The following is a 26,505-nucleotide window of genomic DNA, read 5'->3' as shown; positions in this document are numbered from 1 at the left end:
ATGCCGGTTTTCTCTTTCGACATTTTTAGCCCATCTGACACGGAACATCATCATGTTGTGCAGTCCAGAGTAGTCAAGCTCCCAGATCTCCTCGACCCTTCTGTAAAATCTTTCAGTTGTGTCGTTGTCGCTGCCGGTCATGCATTCCGTCATCACCCCTGAGTTCTGATCATCACTGTCCATATCTTTGGCGTCCGTGTACAACGTGTATCCGTTGATATCGTATGCCTGATAGGTTAGGAGGTTGGGCGAGGGGCCATGTGCTAAGGCGTATATGAGCAATCCGTCCTTAGAGCCCTCCTCCGGGGGATTAGCAATAATATGCTCTTTGAACTAATGTAGGAAAGTGGAGTTGTGCTCTCTAGTAACTTCGGCGTCCGTCCTGCATACCCCCCGGTCACGATACTTCTTTGCGATAATTTCTTTGTGTAGTGCCACGAAAGGATCTACCTCGTCTAGGTGTTGTAGCACTACCAAGTTTGCTATGTCAAAGTCGCTGCGTCGATCTGCGTATGCCACGTGCAGTTCCCTGCGACCGTTGGAGTGACCTTCTCCTTCGAGCCTCCCATCGTGCTTGTTAACGGGCAAACCAACACTAACATCAGGCGGCTGGTCTGCGCCATATAGAAAATTCTCACAGAAAGAGATGCACTCTTGTGTTAGATAGCCCTAGACGATGCTTCCATCGGGACGGGACATGTTACGAACGAATCCTTCGATGATCCCATTCATCCTCTCAAACGGCATCATGTTGTGCAGAAATGACGGCCCCAAGTCTATTGTGTCGTCCACAATATGGACACACAGATGCACCATCACGTCAAACAACGCGGGCGGGAAGTACATCTCAAGCTCATTCAGTATCACAATGATCTCTTCCTGTAGCCTTCGGAGCTGCTTCAGACTGATCGACTTTTGAGAGATAACGTCGAAAAAGTTGCAGAGACCAATAAGCGTGTCACGACCGTGCTTGTCCATTATCCCTCTAAGGTCAACAGGTAGTGTCTCCGTCATCATCACATGACAGTCATGGGACTTCATCCCGCTGAACCTGTTCTTGTCCGTGTCTAGATATCTGCTTATCTTGCCACAGTAACCGGAACTAACTTTGACTCCGGTAAGGCACTTAAAGAATTGATCGATCTCAGCCTGACTTAAGGTGAAGCAAGAAGGGGGGCAATAATCCTATTTCTTTATTTTCTTGCCCTTCTTCTCCCGCGCCTCTGTCTCCGTCTCTGTCTCGTCTGACTATTTACGGCGCGGCATGTGCACATCTTCCCTGATTTTCAAATCTTGCAAGTCTTTTCTTGCCTTCGGCCCATCCTTGGTCTTATCCAGCATGTTCATCAGTGTCGCGAGCAAGCTCTCAAGGACATTCTTACAGATGTGCATTTGATCAAGGCAATGAGGTGTATCGAGTTTGTGCCAGTACTCCAAGTCCCAGAACACAGACCTCGTCTTCCATACCTTCAGCAGCGGCTCCGGCGCCTTTTTCATCGTCTTTCCCGGCGCGGGGCACTCCTTCCAGTTTTTCAATAGCTCATCGATTTTGGCACCGCTCCGCTTACGTGGAGGTCCTCGATGCTCAGCGTGACCATTGAATAGATCTCCACGGTTTCTCCACGGGTCATCATGTTCGAGCCATCTTCGATGCCCCATGTACAAGATTTTCCCAGACCCGCCATCTTTCCTTGACGTTAGCTGCTGAGACGTCGTATCATCCATGCACCGCGTGCATCTGCAATATCCATGGCACACCTGGCCTGCGACATATCCGTAACCGAGATAGTCGTGCACCGTCGTGATCAGCGCGGCTCTCATGTAGAAACACTCGCCTTTGCTGGCGTCCCATGTCTTGGCCGGTGTTTTCCATAAAGTGTCTAACTCCTCTTGAAGTAGCCCCAGATACAAATTAATATTATTTCTTGGTTGTTTCGGCCCTTGAATAAGCATGCTCATGTGAATGTACTTTGACTTCATGCACAACCAGGGGGAGTTTGTACATCCATCCAAACACGGGCCATGTGCTATGGTTGGTGTTCTGGTTGCCAAACAGATTCATGCCATCGGTACACGCGCCAAGCACGATGTTCCTTGCATCACATTCGAAATACCGATAGAAGCTGTTCAACGCTCTCCACTGGCTTCCATCCTTGACGTGTCTCAGCTTCGGATCATCTCCATCGTCGGGCTTCTTCCTCTCCGCGTGCCAGCGTATTAGCTTTGCTTCCTTGGGATCTACGAAATACCGCTGGAGACGGGGAGTGATCGGTAAGTACCATACAACTTTCTGGGGACATTTCTTCCCGGCCTTCTTGTATCGAGAAGCATTGCACACCGGACAACTTGTTTTTCCGCGTGCTCCTTCCGATAAATTATGCAATCGTTGATGCATGCATGGTATCTAACATGCGGCAAATCAAGAGGGCACATGATCTTCTTGGCCTCATCAACACTAGTAGCACATAGATTCCCCGTGGTAAGAACATCCTTTAGGTACTTGAGATGCTCATCGAGGCTAGTGTCGGTCCATTTGTTTTTAGCTTGCGTCTTCAGGAGTTGGAGCGTGAAACTCAAGCGGGTCACCTCAGGATTGCAACCATCATATAATGGAGTGTTCAAGTCTACCACCAGTTGCTTCAGCTTAGCCTCCTCTCTAGAAGCAGCTCTCTCAGTACTTGTCTCCTTGCGAAGCAGTGCTTGAACATGAGGGTCCTGCACGATTGAACTTAGTACCGATGAACTGTGCTGCGTGGAGTCCACGTTCTCTCTGCCGACATGTCCAGCCCCTTCTCCTCCGCCATGTTCGGCCCCTTCTCTGCCGCCATGTCTGGCCTCTTCCCCGCCGCCATTATCGATCATCTCTTCGTCTTGCCTAGTGTCATCATTGGCTGCCCCGTCGGCGTCCTCAACATCATCATCCTCATCTTCAATTATCCACCGAGTATAGCCATCCATGAAACCAGTCATGAGCAGGTGCGCTTCGACACGACCTTTGTCATAGGGGTCGAGCCAAACTATTCCTTTGCATCTTCGACACGGACATGAAACCTCTGTCAGGTTATTTTCTTTCATGTCTTGCACCGCCGGCCGCAACCACCTGTCCCCCATCGTTCCACTAACCATCATGAACACCTGCACGGGTGTAATAAACAAATTATTATAAAAATGCATGCATGCATCAAAGTCATACAAAAATTCGGCATGACCTTCCCTAAAAATAGGACATATATAGATGTTTGCCCGGAATTCGCCGAAACGGAAATAAATCGACATTTCGGCAAAACATAGGCAACTCAAAAGCACAATTTGGCGTCAACTCATGCCACACACACAATTTCCATCATATTTCCCAATTATCATATCACACACACACACACATACACATATTTCCATTTTGCAAAAGCATGAAATTTTAATCACCTCTATCTCAAGATCGAGCACACGGTGTGGGATGATGATGTAGGGAGATCAAAAGTGCACAAAGCTCTTCTTGACAAAGAAAGATCTAGTTAGGGGGCAAATAGGTCACTTAACTAAATGCTACATCTACCTAGCTAGCTAATTTGGGAGGAGACAACTTCAACTAGTGGAGGGGGAAGGAAAAAAAGAAAGGAGATGCATTAATGGAGGTGGTGTAGTTAGCTAGGAGTAATGAAGAGAGAGAAAGGTAGGTAGAAGAGGGAGAGTAATGGGGGATAAGTATTGAGGAAGAAGAGTGAGAGAGGGAGGATGTGGGAGGTAGGGGAAAGGGAGGAGAGGAGATGGGGAGGGGTGGGTGGAAAAGGTGGTGGGGTTGTGTCTTAAACATCACGCGCTACTGCTAAATTTACGTCAGTAGCGCGCTTTCCCTAACCGCGCTGCTACTAATTAGCAGCAGCGCCTCTTTTTGTGCCGCGCTGCAGCTAAGATTCTGTGTATAAGGTTTTCCCTAGTAGTGCAAGCAAAACCCAAGTAAATTCCCTCTCAGGAGTTGTTCAGGAGGAAGTGCATGTTGTAAAGGATTACCCAGATGTATTTCCAGAGGAGTTACCAGGCATGCCGCCGGATCGAGACATCGAGTTTTTGATAGAGCTGTTGCCAGGCACCGGGCCTATATCGAAGAGACCATACCGGATGCCCGCGAATGATCTGGAGGAGATCAAGAAGCAGATTAAGGAGTTATTGGAGAAAGGTTACATTCGACGAAGTTCATCACCATGGGGAGCCCCAGTACTCTTGGTTGAGAAGAAGGATGGATCATTGAGAATGGTTGTAGATTATCGTGCGCTGAATGAAGTGACGATCAAGAACAAGTACCCGCTGCCAATGATCAATGATCTGTTTGACCAGCTGCAAGGAGCTAAAGTGTTTTCGAAGATCGTTCTGCGATCAGGATACCACCAGTTGAAGATTCGAGAGAAAGATATGCCTAAAACAGCTTTTACCACGAGGTATGGGTTATATGAGTATACGGTTATGTCATTCAGATTGACTAATGCCTCTGCCTATTTCATGAGTATGAAAAGGTGTTCATGGAGTTCTTGGATAAGTTTGTTGTGGTGTTCATTGATGATATCTTGGTATACTCAAAGAATGAAGAGGAACACAAGGAGCATTTGCGTTTAGTTCTTAAGAAGCTCAGGGAGCATCAGTTGTATGCCAAGTTCAGCAAATGTGAGTTTTGGTTGAAGGAAGTTGGATTCCTTGGACATGTTATATCCGGAGAAGGTATAGCAGTAGACCCCACCAAAGTTAAGTCAGTCACTGATTGGTTATCACCCACCTTAGTTGGAGAGATCCGCAGTTTTCTCGGACTAGCAGGATATTGCCGGAGATTTATTGAGAATTTTTCTAAAATTGCGAAGCCCATGACGGAGTTGCTGAAGAAGGACACCAGGTTCAAATGGACAGAAGAATGTGAGGCCAGTTTTCAGGAGTTAAAGAAACATCTGACTACAGCCCCAGTGCTAATTTTGCCGGATATACGCAAGGATTTCCAAGTGTATTGCGACGCATCTCGCTTAGGACTTGGAGGAGTACTTATGCAAGACGGAAGAGTTGTTTCATATGCCTCACGACAGCTTTGACCGCATGAGTTGAATTATGCCATGCATGACTTGGAGTTAGCAGCAGTAGTGCATGCGCTCAAAACCTGGAGACACTTTCTTATTGGAAACCATTGTGATGTGTACACGGATCATAAGAGTTTGAAGTACATATTCACCCAGAAGGAGCTGAACCTCAGGCAGAGGAGATGGTTGGATCTTATAAAGGATTATGACATGAAGCTACATTATCATCCAGGAAAAGCCAATGTCATAGCAGACGCTTTGAGCCGGAAAATTTATGTCAATACTCTCTTAATGGGAGGGATGCCAAAGGAGTTAGCCGAGGATCTCACGGAACTTTGTTTGGAGATTGTTCCTAGAGGTTTTGTTGCAGCGATGGAAGTTCAGTCTACATTGTTGGGAAAGATTCGGGAGGCTCAGAAGGATGACAAGGAAATTGCCGAGATAAAGGAGAGCATGAACAAAGGAAAGGCCAAAGGTTTTCGTGAGGATGAGCACGACACCTTGTGGTTTGAGGACCGCATTTATGTGCCCAGTAATGCAGAGATCAGGAAGTTGATACTATAGGAAGCTCATGACTCGCCATACTCGATACACCCTAGAAACACTAAGATGTATTTGGATTTGAAGGAGCGTTTCTGGTGGACCGGTATGAAGAAGGATATTGCCGAGTATGTAGTCGTATGTGATGTATGTCAGAGAGTGAAGGCAGAACATCAGCAGCCAGCAGGACTACTGCAGCCTATGCTGATACCCGAATGGAAGTGGGATAAGCTTGGCATGGATTTTATCACCGGATTACCCAGGACCCGATCGGGATATGATTCTATCTGGGTAGTAGTGGATCGGTGACCAAGGTAGCTCACTTTATCCCAGTGAAAACCACCTATACAAGTGCGAAGTTGGCCAAGATATACATGACCAGGATCGTATGTCTGCATGGAGTTCCGAGGACCATCGTATCAGATAGAGGAACACGGTTTACTTCAAAGTTTTGGCATCAGTTGCACCAGACTTTGGGTACCAGGCTAGAGTTCAGTACAGCTTTTCATCCACGGACAGATGGACAGACTGAGAGAGTCAATCAGATTCTAGAGGACATGTTGAGAGCTTGTGCGGTAGATTATGGATCTAGTTGGGATGACAACCTGCCCTAGGCGGAGTTCTCATACAACAACAGCTATCAGGCCAGTTTGAAGATGGCACCGTTCGAAGCCCTGTATGGAAGAAGGTGTAGAACACCGTTGATGTGGGATGAAGTTGGAGACCGTCAGTTGTTTGGACCGGATTTGATTAAAGAGTCAGAAGAGAAGGTTAAGCTGATTCGAGATAGACTGAAGGTAGCTCAGTCCAGGTAGAAGAGTTATGCAGATTCAAAACGCAAGGAGGTAGTCTATGAAATCAGAGATAGAGCATATCTGCGAGTGTCGCCTCTGCGAGGAGTTAACCGTTTTGGAGTTAAGGGAAAGTTAGCCCCGAGATTTGTAGGACCATATCGAGTTTTGGAACGCATGGGAGAGGTTGCCTACAAGTTGGAGTTACCCGAAGGACTGTCAGGAGTTCTTGATGTGTTTCATGTTTCCCAGTTGAAGAAGTGTCATGCAGAGATGGCCGATATTCCCCTGAGAGATACAGTGCCCCTGGAAGCAATTCAGTTGGACAGTGATTTGACATATGAGGAGAAACCTATCAAGATTCTCGAGTTTGCCAGCCGAGTTACTCGCAGCAAGGTTATCAAGTTTTGCAAAGTTCAGTGGAGCCACCATACCGAGGATGAAGCCACCTGGGAATGAGAGGATGATCTACAGAAAGACCACCCACACCTGTTTTCTAGCCAACCCGAATCTCGAGGGCGAGATTCATCTTAAGGGGGGTAGGATTGTAACATCCCAAATTTTCAATTTGGAATGTTATACATAGGTCATTCATGCATACCATATTCTATTGCATTTCCTTTTGCGATCCTCAAAATTCTAAGCAACTCAAGGACCCTCGGAGAGAGTTGGGGATTTCCTAGCTTTCATATTTGAATTTTTCTCAAATATCGAAACAGGGATCATTTTTGGTTTTAAAAATTTTTCTCTCCGAAAATATTTCATACTAAAAGTATATGAGAGGAGATAATATGACTTCTCCAAAATAAATGAAATATTGGAGGAAAATTATTAAAATCAATTAATAAATTTCATTTGGATTTTATTGCAATTTTATTCGAATTAGGAAAAATTCGCGTTTTTCAAAATTGCATTAGAGGCCCAAATAAATGTTCACCTTTGTCCGGCATATTTTTAGAGGACGGGGAAATTTTATTTCGGGATTTTTGGAGTCCGTTTAGTATTTCTTTTCTTCGTTTTTCTCCGCGTTGGAATATTTTAAAAAAAAGTTCTAACCGACTCTGGGCCGTTACCGGCCAGGACTCCCCAGGCCGACCCCTTTATAAGTCGCGCCCTGCGACCCCGCAGCCCACCCGAGCCCAGCCGCCGCCGCCCGCGCCCAAACCCTAACCCTAAACCGCCGCCGCCCGCGCCAGCCGCCGCCATCGCTGCTGTGCCGCGCCGCCGTCACCTCGTCGCGCCGCCGTCAGACGCCGCCGCCCCGACCCACCGCTGCCAGATCCGCTGCCCCGCCGCCTACCGGAGTACGCCGCCGCCGTTCCGTTCCATGAGGTAGCCGCCATTTTTTTATAAACCAATCAGTTTTTATTTCGTAAACCTAGATCTCTTTTTTTAGATTTGGTTTTGATTCAGTTTTCTCGGTTCGGTTAAATAGCGGACGTTCGTCCGTACATTCGTTTTAATGAACGTTGTTCGCCCGTTAGCCGCAGACAGCGAACGTTCGTTCGTTAGCCTGTTCGTCAGTTTTTCTTTTTCCAGGGGTTTTTCCGCGATTATTTTCGATCGCGGTTTCTGCCCTGATTTTCGTTTTAGTTTATGTTTTCCCTCGTTTATCAGAATCAGGCGATTCAAGCGCCTAGATCTTCGTCTCGAAACCCTCTTTCTATTTAACCAACTTGAACAAGATTTTGATACAGTAAAATTTGACTTTAGTCCAGATTAGTAATCGGATCTTGTTTCTTTCGTGGTTTGAGTTTCATTGCTCCGTTTGATTTGATTCTTTTTGCAAACCGGAGTTCTTCAGTTGAATTTTCTGGTTATATCTTCTTACTTGGGAGTTATCCATGGATCTTTGCTTCATTGCTTATGTATGCTATTGTTTGTTTGCGATAGAATTCCCGGAGAGCGAAGCGTGCTACTACGAGTCACTAGGTTTTGCGAATCGTCAGCAAGGCAAGTAACACATTGATCATACTTCTTTTCATACCTAGTTTTTATGCATTAGTTCCAATCCTCAAACATTGCATGATTAGGATGTGTTTAACTTGTGGGTATTGGGAAGTAGATGATGAGGGAGAACCTATTGCCCTGTTTATTATCAAACCCTTGGGAGTTACTTCTGCGTATGCTTATATTGCTATGCCATGCTCATAGACGTGGATTGGGTTTGAGTGTATCCATACAGATGTGAGATTGTTAATTAATGGTTCAACTTAAGGTGGCAACTTTAATACACATCTGGGTGGATTGCTTGTGGGCACCTGGAGAATCCAGTGTTGTCCTAGGATATCCCGGAGTACCCGTGTGATCATCCTACGGTCCGCCACCCAGGCTCAAAGGGATCATAAGATTATTCATGCTAGAAACTTCCGTGTGCAGCCACAGGCTATTATGGGCTCTAGCATAGTTGAGTATGTTGCATGACCTCTTCCAGTGGTGGGCTAGCAGATGTAGTAGGAAAGTAGGTGTAACTTTCCACCCGGGGTTAGAGTTAATGTTTCTGTAATACTGTGTCTCAGTCATCCGTTTCTCAAATACCATGTAGTGCGAGAAATCCAATGGAGGAGATCGAGTCTTGTGGGGAAAAGTGTGCAAACCTCTGCAGAGTGTACAAACTAATCATGGTTAGTCATGTCCCCGGTTATGGACATCTTGAGTATCTGGATTTTGGATTATCATGTGGATCTCATCACTCTAAATTAACTTGTTGGGTTGCTAATTACTTTTAATTGGGGTTGAGTTGGAGGAACCTTCTCAATGATGTTTCAACTACCATGATAGTTAAATAAAATATATTCCTTTGTTGTAGAAAAAATTGGCTTTTCACAAAACAATATAACCATAGAGCCTCCACCATCCATATATGCATATAGTGATAGCATTTATCTGTTCATTACACTACTGTGTTACATTGCCAACATATTCCATGTGCTGACCCGTTTTCGGGCTGCAACGTATCATGTTGCAGACTTTTCAGACGAGGAGTAAGGTTCGTTAGGCCGTTGTCGTGCACTCAGCTATTTTGTTATAGTTGATGGACTCACTTTATCTTCCAAGCCTTCCGTTGTTATCATATTTAGATGTCCTTAAGCCATATTTATTGTAATAAGTTCTCTTTTGGAGACATTCGATGTAATAAGTGTGTGATTGCTACTCTGTTATAAATCCTTCGAGTACTGTGTGTGTCAGCATTACCGATCCAGGGATGACACTGAAGCACAGAGACTTGACCGTCTGAGGTCGGGTCACTACAGCAAGAAACAAAAATAAAATTGAGTTGCCTCCCAACAAGCGCTATCGTTTAATGCCCCTAGCTAGGCATTGATAATTTCAATAATGCTCACATGAAAGATAGTAATTGAAACACAAAGAGAGCATCATAAACCATGTGGAAATCACATCTAAGTCTAACATACTTCCTATGCATAGGCATTTTATAGGAAAACAAATTAGCAAGACAAGCAAGATCTAGCATATGCAAGGAAGAAGAAAGAAACAATAGCAATCTCAACATAACGAGAGGAAATTTAGTGACATGAAAATTTCTACAACCATATTTTCCTCTCTCATAATAATTACATGTAGGATCATAAACAAATTCAACAATATAGCTATCACAAAACATATTCTTAACGAGATCCACATGTATGCAAAGTTGACACTCTTCCAAAATAGTGGGATTAACATTAACTAAAGTCATGATCTCTCCAAACCCACTTTTATCAAAAACCTCATAAGATTGAACATTCTCCAAATATGTGGGATCTAAAGTTGACAATCTTCCAAACCCACTTTCAATATTATTGCAAACATTATTATCAATCTCATATTCATCCTGAGGCTTAAATAAATTTTCAAGTTCATAAGAAGAATCGCCCCAATCATGATCATTGCAACAAATAGTAGTCATAGCAAAACTAGCATCCCCAAGCTTGAGGTTTTGCATATCATTAACACAATTGACATTAAGAGAATTTATAATAACATCATTGCAATCATGCTTTTCATCGAAGGAACTATCAAGTATGGGTGCAATAGCAACGACCTCATGTTTAACATAAGGAACTATAGCAAATTCATCTTCATATATATTGGCATCATGGCCACAAGAATAGAAAGCATCATGGTCATCAAGGGATATTTCAATCAAATCATCGGAATCATCATTACCTATAGATTCATGCATATCATTATTTCTTCCAAAGCAACGGTCATTCCCTCAATAAATTCTTTGACATAGACATTATGAGCATAATGTTCATAGCAATATTTAAGTATGTCAAAAATTTCAGATTCATAGAGAGTAATATCATACTTTTCAATCAAAGAAGCAACTTCATAAGAACCCTTAAAAGCAACAAATTCTTCAATTTGTTCGATATCATAGTAACTATAAACACCCTTTGCATAAGAAGATAAGATTTCATTTTCATTAAACTCACATAGGTAGGGAAGGTGTTTTTTAGGGTTCTTAGAGCAACAAGTAAAATCATAAATTTCACAAAGATTCCAAGCATAACACACCAATCTGTTTATTTGATCCCATAAGAGTCTCCCTTTTTCAGACAAACAGTGACGCACAAAATGAGCATGCTCATCTAAAGATTTCCCATCAACAAGGCTAGTTGGGGTTTCAGCACGAGCGCATAAGGATCGAAGATGATCCAAGTAGAACACTTTAAGTGGATCCATATCAATAGATTTTTAGCAAGCAAAGATGCAAGCAAATAGAAGGCACATGGAAACACAAACAAAGATACATACGGGAAGAAGGCGAAGAGAAGGCAAAAGGTGAAGTGGGGGAGAGGAAAACGAGAGGCAAATGGAAAATAATGTAATGCGAGGGATAAGAGTTTGTGATGGGTACTTGGCATGTCTTGACTTGTGCGTAGTTCTCCCCGGCAACGGCGCCAGAAATTGGCAAGTTGACAGAAGATCAAATCTTGACTTGACTTGGCATAAACCTCCCCGGCAACGGCGCCGGAAATCCTTCTTGCTACCTCTTGAGCATGTGTTGGTTTTCCCTTGAAGAGGAAAGGGTGATTCAGCAAAGTAGCGTAAGTATTTCCCTCAGTTTTTGAGAACCAATGTATCAATCCAGTAGGAGACTACACGCAAGTCGCCTAGTACCTGCACAAACAAATAAGAACCTTGCAACCAACGCGATAAAGGGGTTGTCAATCCCTTCACGGCCACATCCAAAAGTGAGATCTGATAAAGATAATAAGATAAATATTTTTCGTACTTTTGTTGTATAGATTAGAAAATAAAGATTGCAAAATAAACGGCGACAGAAATAGCCAGTTGATAGGAAAATAATATGATGTAAAATATATCCGGGGGCCATAGGTTTCATTAGTGGCTTCTCTCAAGATAGCATGTATTACGGTGGGTGAACAAATTACTGTCGAGCAATTGATAAAAAAGCGCATAGTTATGATGATATCTAAGACAATGATCATGAATATAGGCATCACGTCCGTGACAAGTAGACCGAAACAATTCTGCATCTACTACTATTACTCCACACATCGACCACTATCCAGCAAGCATCTGGAGTATTAAGTTCATAAGAACAGAGTAACGCATTAGGCAAGATGACATGATGTAGAGGGATAAACTCAAGCAATATGATATAAACCCCATCTTTTTATCCTCGATGGCAACAATACAATACGTGCCTTGCTGCCCCTGCTATCACTGGGAAAGGACACCGCAAGATTGAACCAAAGCTAAGCACATCTCCCATTGCAAGAAAAATCAATCTAGTAGGCCAAACCAAACTGATAATTCGAAGAGACTTGCAAAGATATTAAATCATGCATATAAGAATTCAGAGAAGAATCAAATATTGTTCATAGATAATCTTGATCATAAACCCACAATTCATCGGATCTCGACAAACACACCGCAAAAAGAATTACATCGAATAGATCTCCAAGAAGATTGAGGAGAACTTTGTATTGAGATCCAATGAGAGAGAAGAAGCCATCTAGCTAATAACTATGGACCCGAAGGTTTGTGGTAAACTACTCACACTTCATCGGAGAGGCTATGGTGTTGGTGTAGAAGCCCTCCGTGATCGAATCCCCCTCCGGCGGAGCACCGGAAAAGGCTCCAAGATGGGATCTCATGGGTACAGAAGGTTGCGGCGGTGGAAAAGGTGTTTCGTGGCTCTCCCCGATGGTTTCGGGGTATAAGAGTATATATAGGCGAAAGAAGTAGGTCGGTGGAGCTGCGAGGGGCCCACGAGGGTGGGGCCGCGCCCACCCCCTGGGGCGCGCCCTCCTGCCTCGTGGCTTCCTCGCTGCTTCCTTGACGTCCACTCCAAGTCTCCTGGATTGCGTTTGTTCCAAAAAAGATCCTCGCGAAGGTTTCATTCCGTTTGATATTCCTTTTCTGCGAAACACTGCAATAGGCAAAAAAACATCAATTTGCACTGGGCTTTCAGTTAGTAGGTTAGTCCCAAAAATAATATAAAAAGGTATATTAAAGCCCATTAAACATCCAAAACAGATAATATAATAGCATGGAACAATCAAAAATTATAGATACGTTGGAGACGTATCGATCAACAAGCAACCATGTCTTTCAAAATATCAACGCTAAAATAAGTTATCCCTAGCCCATCATGCTTAGTCATTGATCCATTCATGAAACACACTCGCATATTAGCTACACCGAATAGTCAAGTACGATCATATTGCCTCCTAGTTGGTGCTTTTATGAGAGAAGATGGAGACTCAAATTCAAAAAGAAAAATTGTATAAAGTAAAAGAAAGGCCCTTCGCAGACGGAAGTAGGGATTTGTAGAGGTGCCAGAGCTCAAAGCGAAAAAATTGAGAGATAAAAACATTTTGGGAGGTGTATCCTTCCCACCAACGAAAATGACTTAGAGTTCCCAACACTTTCCATGCTATATATATCATAGGCGGTTCCCAAACAGAAAATAAAGTTTATTCCTTTTTCAACCATACTTTCACTTTCCATGGCTAGTCGTATCCACGGTTGCCTTCCATACCAACACTTTCCAAGGAATTTATTATTTTACAACATAAAGTAAATTCATTTTTCATTTCGGGACTGGGCATCCCTAATACCTTTGCCTTACTCTCGTGCGATGACAAGTGAATAAACACTCATCTTGAGAACAACACATCTAGCATGGAAAATATTAGCCACCCCTCACCGTTCCACGAGCGAAACGAACACACAAAAGAGAAGTTCATTTTGAAAATTAGAGATGGCACGTACAAATTTGCTTAGAACGGCAAAAGAATACTGCATATAGGTAGATATAGTGGACTCATGTGGCAAAACTGGTTTAAAGGTTTTTGGATGCACAAGTAGAGATCATACTTAGTGCAAAATGAAGGCTAGCAAAAGATTGAGAAGCGACCAACCAAGAAATGAATAATCTCATAAACGAGCATTAAGCATAATTAACACCAAATAATGCACCACAAGTAGGATATAATTTCATTGCATAATTATTGACTTTCGTGCTTGCATAGGGAATCACAAACCTTAACACCAATATTCTTACTAAAGCATAATTAAACATAACTCACATATCACATCATCATATCTCAAAACTATTACTAAGAATCAAGTTTATTTTGTCCAATGATCTTCATGAAAGTTTTTATTATATCCTTCTTGGATATCTATCACTTTGGGACTAATTTTCATATGTTCCTTTTGATAAGCTCAAACAAATATAAGTGAAGATCATGAGCATAATTTTTCTTTCTCTCAAATTAATTTAAGTGAAGAAAGAGAGAATTTCTTGAAAATTTTACTAACTCTCAAATAAATCTAAGTGAAGCAAGGTAGCATTTCTTTCAAAATACTAAAGCACACCGTGCTCAAAAAGATATAAGTGAAGCACTAGAGCAAGTCCATAGCTCTTAAAAATTTAAGTGAAGCATAGAGAGCAATTCTAACAAGTCATGACATAATTTTGGCTCTCTCAAATAGGTGGGTCCAGCAAGGAATCAAGACTTAAAACACAAAATAAAACAAGCCAAGAATCATATCATACAAGACACTCCAAGCAAAACACATAGTATGTGACGAATAAAAATATAGCTTTGAGTAAAATACCGATGGTCGTTAGAAGAAAGAGGGGATGCCACTCGGGGCATCCCCAAGCTTAGTTGTTTGCTCTCTTTTGGATAATAGCTTGGGATGCCGGGGCATCCCCAAGCTTAGGCTCTCCTTACTCCTTATTCCTTCATCCATTGTAAGATAACACAAAACTTGAAATCTTCAATCACACAAAACTCAACAAAATCTTCGTGAGATCCGTTAGTAAAAAGAAAGCAAATCACTACTATAAGTACTGTACCAAACCAATTCATATTTTGTTTTTGCATTATATCTACTGTATTCCAACTTTTCTATGGCAAAATATCATCAAACAAAACCATAGAGCCATCAAAACAAGCACACAACGCAAAGAAAACAGAATCTGTCAAAATAGAATAGTCTGTAGCAATCTGCCTATTTTGAAAACTTCTGGAACTCCAAAAATTCTGAAAAATTAGGACGACCAGAGAGATTTGTATATTAATATACTACAAAAAGATTTGGCATTTTATCACGCTCTGGTAAAAATGAGAATTGTTTTTGTGAGAGAAATAGTTTCTGTTTTTCAGCAAGATCAAACAACTATCACCCAAGAAGATCCTAAAGGCTTTACTTGGCACCAACACTAACTAAAACAAAAAAACACAATCATAACAGTAGCATAATTGTGAAAACACTCAAGAACAGAAAGCAAAAGCAAAAATAAATTTTATTCATTGGGTTGCCTCCCAACAAGCGCTATAGTTTTCCGTCCTTAGCTAGGCATAGTATTTCAATGATGCTCACACAACAGATAATAATCGAGACACAAAGAGAGCATCATGAAACATGTGACAAACAAATTTAATTCTAACATACTTCCTATGCATAGGAAATTTATAGGAAAACAAATTATCAAGAAAAGAAACATCTAGCACAATCAAAGGAGAGGAATAAAACATTGACAATCTCAACACAGCGAGAGGAAATTTAATAACATGAAAATTTCTACAACCATATTTTCCTCTCTCATAATTATATGCAGGATCATAATCAAATTCAATAATATAGCTATCATATAAAATTTTCTCTTTATGATCCACATCCATACAAAGTTGACACTCTTCGAAAATAGTGGGATTATCATCAAATAAAGTCATGACCTCTCCAAACCCACTTTCATAAAAAAAATTCATAAGATTGAACACTCTCCAAATATGTGGGATTATTTTTACCTAGAGTTGACACTCTTCCAAACACACTTTCAATATTATTGCAAGCATATTCATCAAGAGGCTTAAATAAATTTTCAAGATTATAAGAAGAATCACCCCAATCATGATTATTGCAACAAGTAGTGGACATAGCAAAATTAGCATCCCCAATCTTGGGGTTTTGCATATTATTAGAAAAATTAACATTAATAGAATTTATAGTAAAATCATTGCAATCATGCTTTTCATTTAAGGAGCTATCATGAATCACTTCATAAATTTCTTCATCACAATTTTTTGGTTTAATTGATCTGAAAATTAAAGCAAAGGAAAATAGATCGCGAAGGCAAATAATATGAGAAAGAGACCCGGGGGCCTAGGTTTCACTAGTGGCTTCTCTCGAGAAAATAGCAAATGGTGGGCGAACAAATTACTGTGGGCAATTGATAGAACTTCAAATAATCATGACGATATCCAGGCAATGATCATTACATAGGCATCATGTCCAAGATTAGTAGACCGACTCCTGCCTGCATCTACTACTATTACTCCACACATCGACCGCTATCCAGCATGCATCTAGTGTATTGAGTTCATGGAGAAACGGAGTAATGCAATAAGAACGATGACATGATGTAGACAAGATCTATCTATGTAGAGATAGACCCCATCGTTTTATCCTTAGTAGCAATGATACATATGTGTCGGTTCCCCTTCTGTCACTGGGATCAAGCACCGTAAGATCGAACCCACTACAAAGCACCTCTTCCCATTGCAAGATAAATAGATCAAGTTGGCCAAACAAAACCCAAATATCAGAGAATAAATACGAGGCTATAAAAAGATAGATCTGATCATAAACTCAAAGTTAATCGATCCCAATAAACACATCGCAAAAAGAGTTACATCATATGGATCTCCAAGAGACCATTGTATTGAGAATTTAGCGAGAGAGAGGAAGCCATCTAGATACTAACTACGGACCCGAAGGTCTACAAAGAACTACGCACGCATCATCGGAGAGGCACCAATGGAGGTGGTGAACCCCATCAGAGATGGTGTCTAGATTGGATCTGGTGGTTCCGGACTCTGCGACGGCTGGAATTGATTTTCGTCGATGCCTTTAGGGTTTCTGGAATATTAGGGGTATTTATAGAGCAAAGAGGCGGTCCGGGGGCACTCGAGGTGGGAACAACCCACCAGGGCACGCCTGGGCCTCCTGGCGCGCCCTGGTGGGTTGTGCTCTCCTCGGAGCAACCCCCCCCCCCAGGCGCAGCCAGGGCCCATTAGGTGTCTTATGGTCCAAAAAAATCTTCGTAAAGGTTCGTTGTGTTTGGACTCCGTTTGGTATTGATTTCCTGCGATGTAAAAAAACATGGAGAAAACAGCAATTGACACTTGGCACTATGTCAATAGGTTAGTACCCAAAAATGATATAAAAATGACTATAAAATGATTATAAAACATCCAAGATTGATAATATAACAGCATGGAACAATCAAAAATTATAGATACATTGGAGACGTATCAGTATGATAGAACAACTGCTAGCTAATCCTTATGCAGGACAGGGAGCTAAAATCTTGATATGCATTTGATATATGTGAATGAAATTTGCGGATTATTTAAGCGCTTAGGTTTATCCTGAGATGAAGGTAAGAAGAAGGTTTTCCCTTTATCTTTGAAGGGAAAAGCATTGACATGGTATAGGCTATGATATGATATTGGATCTTGGAACTGGAACCGATTGAAATTGGAATTTCACCAAATAATTATCCTATGCATCTAGTCCATCGTGATCGGAATTATATATATAATTTTTGGCCTCGCGAAGGAGAAAGTATCGCTCTAGCTTGGCCGAGGCTTAAGTCAATGTTATATCCATGCCCCAATCATGAGCTCTTAATGGAAATTATCATTCAGAATTTTTATGCTCAGCTTTCTCATAATGATCAACCCATGCTCGATACTTCTTGTACTAGTCCTTTTATGATGAAGACTATTGAATTCAAGTGGGATCTTTTAGAAAGAATTAGACGCAACTCTGGAGATTGGGAACTTGACAAAGGTAAAGAGTCAGGTATTAAGCTTGAGTTTGATTGTGTTAAATCTTTTATGAATACCGATGCTTTTCACAAGTTTAGCACTAAATATGGACTTCACTCTAAGATAGTAACCTCTTTTTGTGAATCATTTGCTACTCATGTTGATCTCCCTAAGAAAAAGTGGTTTAAATATCATCCCCCTATTAAAGAAGAAATTAAAGAACCAGTTATAGCTAAAGATGAAACTATCATTTACAATGTTGATCCAGTTGTGCTAGCTGCGTATATTTAAAAACCACCTTTCCCTATTAGGATAAAGGAACATGCTAAGGTATCAACTATGGTTCGCAAAAGTAATATTAAAGAACCCAAACCCTCTGAACAAATTAAAGTAGAACCTAGTGTTGCCATGGTTAAAGATCTCTTGGTAGAAAATATTGATGGACTGGTAAAAAAAGAAAATATTGATGGGCATGTTATTTACTTCTGTGATGAAGTTGCTAGAATTGCCAAACCCGATTAAAAAGATAAACATAGACCTCTAGTTGGCATGCCTGTTGTCTCAGTTAAAATTGGAGATCATTGCTATCATTTTTTATGTGACGTAGGTGCTAGTGTGAGTGCTATTCCTTTAACCTTATACCAAGAAATTATGAATGGTGTAGCACCCAGTGAAATACAAGACACATATGTTACTCTTAAACTTGCAAATAGAGACACTATCACACCACTTGGGATTGTTAGAGATGTCGAAGTCTTGTGTGGGAAAATAAAGTACCCTGCTGATTTTTTAGCTCTTGGCTCCCCACAAGATGACTTTTGTCCCATAATTTTTGGTAGACCTTTCTTGAACACTGTCAATGCTACAATAGATTGCCATAAAGAAATTGTCAGTGTTAATTTTGGTGATGAGTCTCATGAATTTAATTTCTCCAAGTTTCGTAGACAACCCCGTAATAAAGAATTACCTAGTAAGGATGAAATAATTGGTCTTGCTTCTATTGCTGTGCCTCCTACTAATCCATTAGAACAATATTTGCTAGACCATGAAAATGATATGCACTTGCGTGAAATAAACGACATAGATAAAATATTCTTTGAACAACAACCTCTCCTTAAACACAATCTGCCTATTGAAACTCTAGGAGATCCTCCTCCACCTAAAGGTGATCCTTTGTTTAAATTAAAACAATTTTCCAACACTTTGAAATATGCTTATCTTGATGAGAAGAAGATGTATCCTGTTATTATTAGTGCTTATCTTTCAGAACATGAAGAAGAAATATTATTAAAAATTCTGAAGAAGCATTGTGCCGCTATTGGATATACTCTTGATGATCTTAAGGGCATTAGTCCCACTCTCTGTCAGCACAAGATTAATATGGAAGCTGATGCTAAACCCGTTGTTGATCACCAACGACGATTGAAAACTAAGATGAAAGTAGTGGTGAGAACTGAAATACTCAAACTTCTGGAAGAAGGTATAATCTATCCTATAGCTGATAGTAGGTGGATAAGTCATGTTCATTGTGTCCCTAAGAAGGGAGGTATTACTGTTGTTCCTAATGATAAAAATGAACTTATCCCATAAAGAATTGTTACAGGTTATAGAATGGAAATTGATTTTAGAACATTAAATAAAGCTACTAGAAAAGATCATTACCCTTGCCTTTTATTGATCAAATTCTAGAAAGATTATATAAACACACATACTTTGTTTTCTTGATGGATATTCTGGTTTCTCTCAAATACCTGTTTTGCAACCTGATCAAGAGAAAACCACTTTTACTTGCCCTTTTGGAACCTATGGTTATAGACATATGCCTTTTGGTGTATCCAATGCACCTGCTACCTTTCAAAGATGTATGACTTCTATATTCTCTGATTTTTGTGAAAAGATTGTTGAGATTTTCATGGATTATTTTTTCGTTTACGGAACTTCTTTTGATGATTGCTTAAGCAACCTTGATCGAGTTTTCCAGATATGTGAGCAAAGTAATCTTGTCTTAAATTGGGAGAAGTGACACTTTATGGTTAATGAAGGCATTGTCTTGGGGCATAAAATTTCTGAACGAGGTATTGAGGTGGATAAAGCTAAAGTTGATGCAATTGAGAAAATGCCATGTCCTAAAGATATTAAAGGTATTCAAAGCTTCCTTGGTCATGATGGTTTCTATAGGAGATTTATTAAAGACTTCTCTAAAAAATTTAGGCCTCTTACTAATCTTGTACAAAAGGATGTTCCATTTGTTTTTTATGACGATTGTGTAGAAGCCTTTCAACACTTAAGAAACCTTAATTTCTGCACCTATTGTTCAACCACCTGATTGGAACTTGCCTTTTGAAATTATGTGTGATGCTAGTGATTATGTTGTTGGTGCTGTTCTAGGACAAAGAGTTGATAAGAAATTAAATGTTATCGATTATGCTAGCAAAACTCTAGACAGAGCCCAAAGAAATTATGCTACTACTGAAAAAGAATTTTTAGCAGTTGTGTTTGCTTGCGATAAATTCAGATCTTACATTGTTGATTCCAAAGTAATTGTTCACACTGATCATGCTGCTATACAATATCTTATGGAAAAGAAAGATGCTAAACCTAGACTCATTAGGTGGGTCTTGCTTCAAGAATTTGATTTGCATATCACTGATAGGAAAGGAGCTGAGAACCCTATAGTTGATAACTTATCTAGGTTAGAGAATGTTCTTGATGACCCACTACCTATTGATGATAGCTTTCCTGATGAAGAATCAGCTGTAATAAATGCTTCTCATAATACTCCTTGGTATGTTGACTATGCTAATTACATTTTTGCTAAATACATACCACCTAATTTCACAGACCAACAAAAGAAAAAATTATTCTATGATTTAAGACATTACTTTTGGGATGACACACATCTTTATAAAGAAGGAGTAGATGGTATTATTAGATGTTGTGTACCTGAGCATGTACAGGAACAAATCCTATGGAAATGTCATTCCAAAGCATATGGAGGACATCATGTAGGAGATAGAATTGTGCATAAGGTATTACAATTTGGTTTTTATTGGCCTGCTCTTTTCAAAGATGCCCGTAAGTTTGTCTTGTCTTGTGATGAATGTCAAAGAATAGGTAATATGGTTAAGCGTCGGGAAATGCCTATGAATTATTCACTTGCTGTTGAACCATTTAACGTTTGGGGTTTTGATTACGTGGGACCTTTTCCTTCCTCTAATGGGTATACACATATTTTGGTTGTTGTTGATTATGTCACTAAGTGGGTAGAAGCTATTCCAACTAGTAGTGTTGATCATCACACCTCCATTAAAATGCTTAAAGAAGTTATTTTCCCAAGGTTTGGAGTCCCTAGATATTTAATGACCGATGGTGGTTCACACTTTATTCATGGTGTTTTCCGTAAAATGCTTGCTAAGTATGATGTTAATCATAGAATTGCATCACCTATCACCCTCAATCTAGTGGTCAAGTTGAACTAATTAGCAATAGAGAAATAAATTAATATTACAAAAAAACTATTAATCGGTCCCAAAAGAATTGGTCTAAGAAACTGGATGATGCACTTTCGGCCTATAGAACAACTTATCAAAATCCTATGGGTATGTCTCCTTATAAAATGGTTTATGGAAAAGCTTGTCATTTGCCTCTTGAGTTAGAACATAAAGCATATCGGGTAATTAAAGAATTAAATTATGACTTTAAACTTACGGGTGAAAAGAGGTTATTTGAGATTAGCTCACTACATGAATGGAGAACCCAAGCTTATGAAAATGCCAAACTATTCAAAGACAAAGTTAAAAGATGGCATGACAAAAGGAGACAAAAGCGGGAATTCAAAGTTGGAGAATATGTTCTTTGTACAACTCCCGTTTTAGATTTTTTGCAGGAAAGCTTCTTTACAAATGGGAAGGACAAGATATTATCAAAGAGGTTTATCATTCTGGAGCCATCAAGATTAATAATGCCGAAGGTACTAACCCGAATGTGGTTAATAGACAAAGAATTAAACACTATATCTCAGGTACGCCTATTAATATTGAAAGCAATATTGTCCAAACCATGACACCAGAGGAACACATAAAAGAAACCTTCCAGAACACCCCAGAACCCTGAAAAAGAGGAGGTACGTGATACCGTAAGTAAAAGGACTCCGAAAAATCCGCAAAAATATTTTCTGTCAGTTTTGGAATATTAGGAAAATAAGAGACAACCAGGAAGGCAACTTATACATCCATTTTGCATCATGTTTTCCTACTATTATTTATGATGTTTTTATGCATAATAAAGATTTTTTGGGTAATTCTAATGCCTTTTCTCTCATAATATGCAAGGTTCACACAAAGAGGGAGAATACCGGAAGCTGGAATTCTGGACCTGAAAAGGCTACGTCAGGCCACCTATTCTACACAACTCCAAATGAGCTGAAACTTCACAGAGAATTTTTATGGAATATTTAAGAATTATTGGAGCAAATAACTATTGGAGGGGGCCCACCAGGTGGGCACAACCCGCCTAGGTGCACTAGGGAGCCCAGGCACGCCCTGGTGGGTTGTGCCCTCCTCGGCCCACCTCTCGTGCCCCTCTTCTCGTATATAAGTCATTTCGACTTAGAAAAAAATAAGGAGAGGACTTTCGGGAAGAAGCGCCGCAGTATCAAGGTGAACTTGGGTAGGAGCACTTTTGCCCTCTGGCGGAGCGATTCCTTTCGGTGTCAAAACTGGCGGATCTCGGGTAGGGGGTCCCGAACTGTGCGTCTAAGGTTGATGGTAACAGGAGACATGGGACACGATGTTTACCCAGGTTTGGGCCCTCTCTATGGAGGTAATACCCTACTTCCTGCTTAATTGATCTTGATGAATATGAGTATTACAAGAGTTGATCTGCCTCGAGATCGTAATGGCTAAATCCTAGAAGTCTAGCCTGTATGACTATGGTTATGTGTCTTCCCCTCCGGACTAAGTCCTCCGGTTTATATAGACACCGGGAGGATCTAGGGTTACACAAGGTCGGTTACAAAGAGAGGAATCTACATATTTGGTCGCCAAGCTTGCCTTCCACGCCAAGGAGAGTCCCATCCGAACGCGGGTGCAGTCTTCGGTCTTCGTATCTTCACAGCCCATCAGTCCGGCCCATGGCTAACAGGCCGGACTGTTGGGGAACGTAGTAATTTCAAAAAAATTCCTACGCACACGCAAGATCATGGTGATGCATAGCAACGAGAGGGGAGAGTGTTGTCCATGTACCCTCATAGACCGAAAGCGGAAGCGTTAGCACAACGCGGTTGATGTAGTCGTACGTCTTCACGATCCGACCGATCAAGTACCGAACGCACGGCACCTCCGAGTTCAGCACACGTTCAGCCCGATGACATCCCTCGAACTGCGATCCAGCCGAGTGTTGAGGGAGAGTTTCGTCAGCATGACGGCGTGGTGACGATGATGATGTTCTACCGACACAGGGCTTCGCCTAAGCACCGCTACAGTATTATCAAGGTGGACTATGGTGGAGGGGGGCACCGCACACGGCTAAAAGATCAAATCAATTATTGTGTCTCTAGGGTGCCCCCTGCCCCCGTATATAAAGGAGCAAGGGGGCAGGTGCGGCCGGCCAGGAGGGGCGCGCCAGGAGGAGTCCTACTCCCACCGGGAGTAGGACTCCCTCCCTTTTCCTTGTTGGACTAGGAGAGGAGAGGGAAGGAGAGAGGGGGAAAGGAAAGGGGGGGCGCCGCCCCCCTCCTTGTCCAATTCGGACTTGGGGGCGAGGGGCGTGCGGCTGCCCCTTCGCCGCCTCTCCTCTTCCACCAATTGGGCCCATGAGGCCCAATAGCCTCCGGGGGGCTTCCGGTAACCCCACGGTACTCCGGTATATATCCGATAACCCCCGGAACCATTCCGGTGTCCGAATATAGTCATCCAATATATCAATCTTCATGTCTCGACCATTTCGAGACTCCTCGTTATGTTTGTCACCACATCCGGGACTCCGAACAACCTTCGGTACATCAAAACTCATAAACTCATAATATAACTGTCATCGAAACTTTAAGCGTGCGGACCCTACGGGTTCGAGAACTATGTAGACATGACCGAGACACGTCTCCGGTCAATAACCAATAGCGGAACCTGGATGCTCATATTGGCTCCCACATATTCTACGAAGATCTTTCTCGGTCAGACCGCATAACAACATATGTTGTTCCCTTTGTCATCGGTATGTTACTTGCCCGAGATTCGATCGTCGGTATCTCAATACCTAGTTCAATCTCGCTACCGGCAAGTCTCTTTACTCGTTCCGTAATACATCATCCCGCAACTAACTCATTAGTTGCAATGCTTGCAAGGCTTAAGTGATGTGCACTACCGAGTGGGCCCAGAGATACCTCTCCGACAATCGGAGTGACAAATCCTAATCTTGAAATACGCCAACCCAACAAGTACCTTCGGAGACACCTGTAGAGCACCTTTATAATCACCCAATTACGTTGTGACGTTTGGTAGCACACAAAGTGTTCCTCCGGTAAATGGGAGTTGCATAATCTCATAGTCATAGGAACATGTATAAGTCATGAAGAAAGCAATAGCAACATACTAAACGATTGAGTGCTAAGCTAACGGAATGGGTCAAGTCAATCACATCATTCTCCTAATGATGTGACCCCGTTAGTCAAATGACAACCCATGTCAATGGCTAGGAAACATAACCATCTTTGATTAACGAGCTAGTCAAGTAGAGGCATACTAGTGACACTCTGTTTGTCTATGTATTCACACAAGTATTATGTTTCCGGTTAATACAATTCTAGCATGAATAATAAACATTTATCATGATATAAGGAAATAAATAATAAATTTATTATTGCCTCTAGGGCATATTTCCTTCAGTCTCCCACTTGCACTAGAGTCAATAATCTAGATTACACAGTAATGATTCTAACACCCATGGAGCCTTGGTGCTGATCATGTTTTGCTCGTGGAAGAGGCTTAGTCAACGGGTCTGCAACATTCAGATCCGTATGTATCTTGCAAGTTTCTATGTCTCCCACCTGGACTAAATCCCGGATGGAATTGAAGCGTCTCTTGATGTGCTTGGTTCTCTTGTGAAATCTGGATTCCTTCGCCAAGGCAATTGCACCAGTATTGTCACAAAAGATTTTCATTGGACCTGATGCACTAGGTATGACACCTAGGTCGGATATGAACTCCTTCATCCAGACTCCTTCATTTGCTGCTTTCGAAGCAGCTATGTATTCCGCTTCACACGTAGATCCCGCCATGACGCTTTGTTTAGAACTGCACCAACTGACAGCTCCACCGTTCAATGTAAACACGTATCCAGTTTGCGATTTAGAATCGTCTGGATTAGTGTCAAAGCTTGCATCAACGTAACCATTTACGATGAGCTCTTTGTCACCTCCATAAACGAGAAACATATCCTTAGTCCTTTTCAGGTATTTCAGGATGTTCTTGACCGCTGTCCAGTGATCCACTCATGGATTACTTTGGTACCTCCCTACTAGACTTATAGCAAGGCACACATCAGGTCTGGTACACAGCATTGCATACATGATAGAGCCTATGGCTGAAGCATAGGGTACATCTTTCATTTTCTCTCTATCTTCTGCAGAGGTCGGGCATTGAGTCTTACTCAACTTCACACCTTGTAACACAGGCAAGAACCCTTTCTTTGCTTGATCCATTTTGAACTTCTTCAAAACTTTGTCAAGGTATGTGCTTTGTGAAAGTCCAATTAAGCATATTGATCTATCTCTATAGATCTTGATGCCCAATATATACGCAGCTTTACCGAGGTCTTTCATTGAAAAACTCTTATTCAAGTATCCCTTTATGCTATTCAGAAATTCTATATCATTTCCAATCAGCAATATACCATCCACATATAATATCAGAAATGCTACAGAGGTCCCACTCACTTTCTTGAAAATACAGGCTTCTCCAAAAGTCTGTACAAAACCAAATGCTTTGATCACACTATCAAAACGTTTATTCCAACTCCGAGAGGCTTGCACCAGTCCATAAATGGATCGCTGGAGCTTTCACACTTTGTTAGCTCCCTTTGGATCGACAAAACCTTCCGGTTGCATCATATACAACTCTTCTTCCAGAAATCCTTTCAGGAATGCAGTTTTGACATCCATTTGCCAAATTTCATAATCATAAAATGCGGCAATTGCTAACATGATTCGGACAGACTTAAGCATCGCTACGGGTGAGAAGGTCTCATCGTAGTCAATCCCTTGAACTTGTTGAAAACCTTTTGCAACAAGTCGAGCTTTATAGACAGTAACATTACTGTCAGCGTCAGTCTTCTTCTTGAAGATCCATTTATTCTCAATTGCTTGCCGATCATCGGGCAAGTCAACCAAAGTCCACACTTTGTTCTCATACATGGATCCCATCTCAGATTTCATGGCCTCAAGCCATTTCGCGGAATCTGGGCTCACCATTGCTTCTTCATAGTTCGTAGGTTTGTCATGGTCTAGTAACATAACTTCCAAAACAGGATTACCGTACCACTCTGGTGCGGATCTTACTCTAGTTGACCTACGAGGTTCAGTACTAACTTGATCAGAAGTTTCATGATCATCATCATTAACTTCCTCACTAATTGGTGTAGGTGTCGCAGAAACCGATTTCTGCGATGAACTACTTTCCAATAAGGGAGCAGGCACAGTTACCTCATCAAGTTCTACTTTCCTCCCACTCACTTCTTTCGAGAGAAACTCCTTCTCAAGAAAGATTCCGAATTTAGCAACAAAAGTCTTGCCTTCGG

This window comes from Triticum aestivum, chromosome 5D, assembly GCF_018294505.1.
Source record: "Triticum aestivum cultivar Chinese Spring chromosome 5D, IWGSC CS RefSeq v2.1, whole genome shotgun sequence".
Lineage (NCBI taxonomy): Eukaryota > Viridiplantae > Streptophyta > Magnoliopsida > Poales > Poaceae > Triticum > Triticum aestivum.
The sequence above is the reverse complement of the archived record's forward strand: the minus strand, read 5'-3'. Positions refer to the sequence as shown.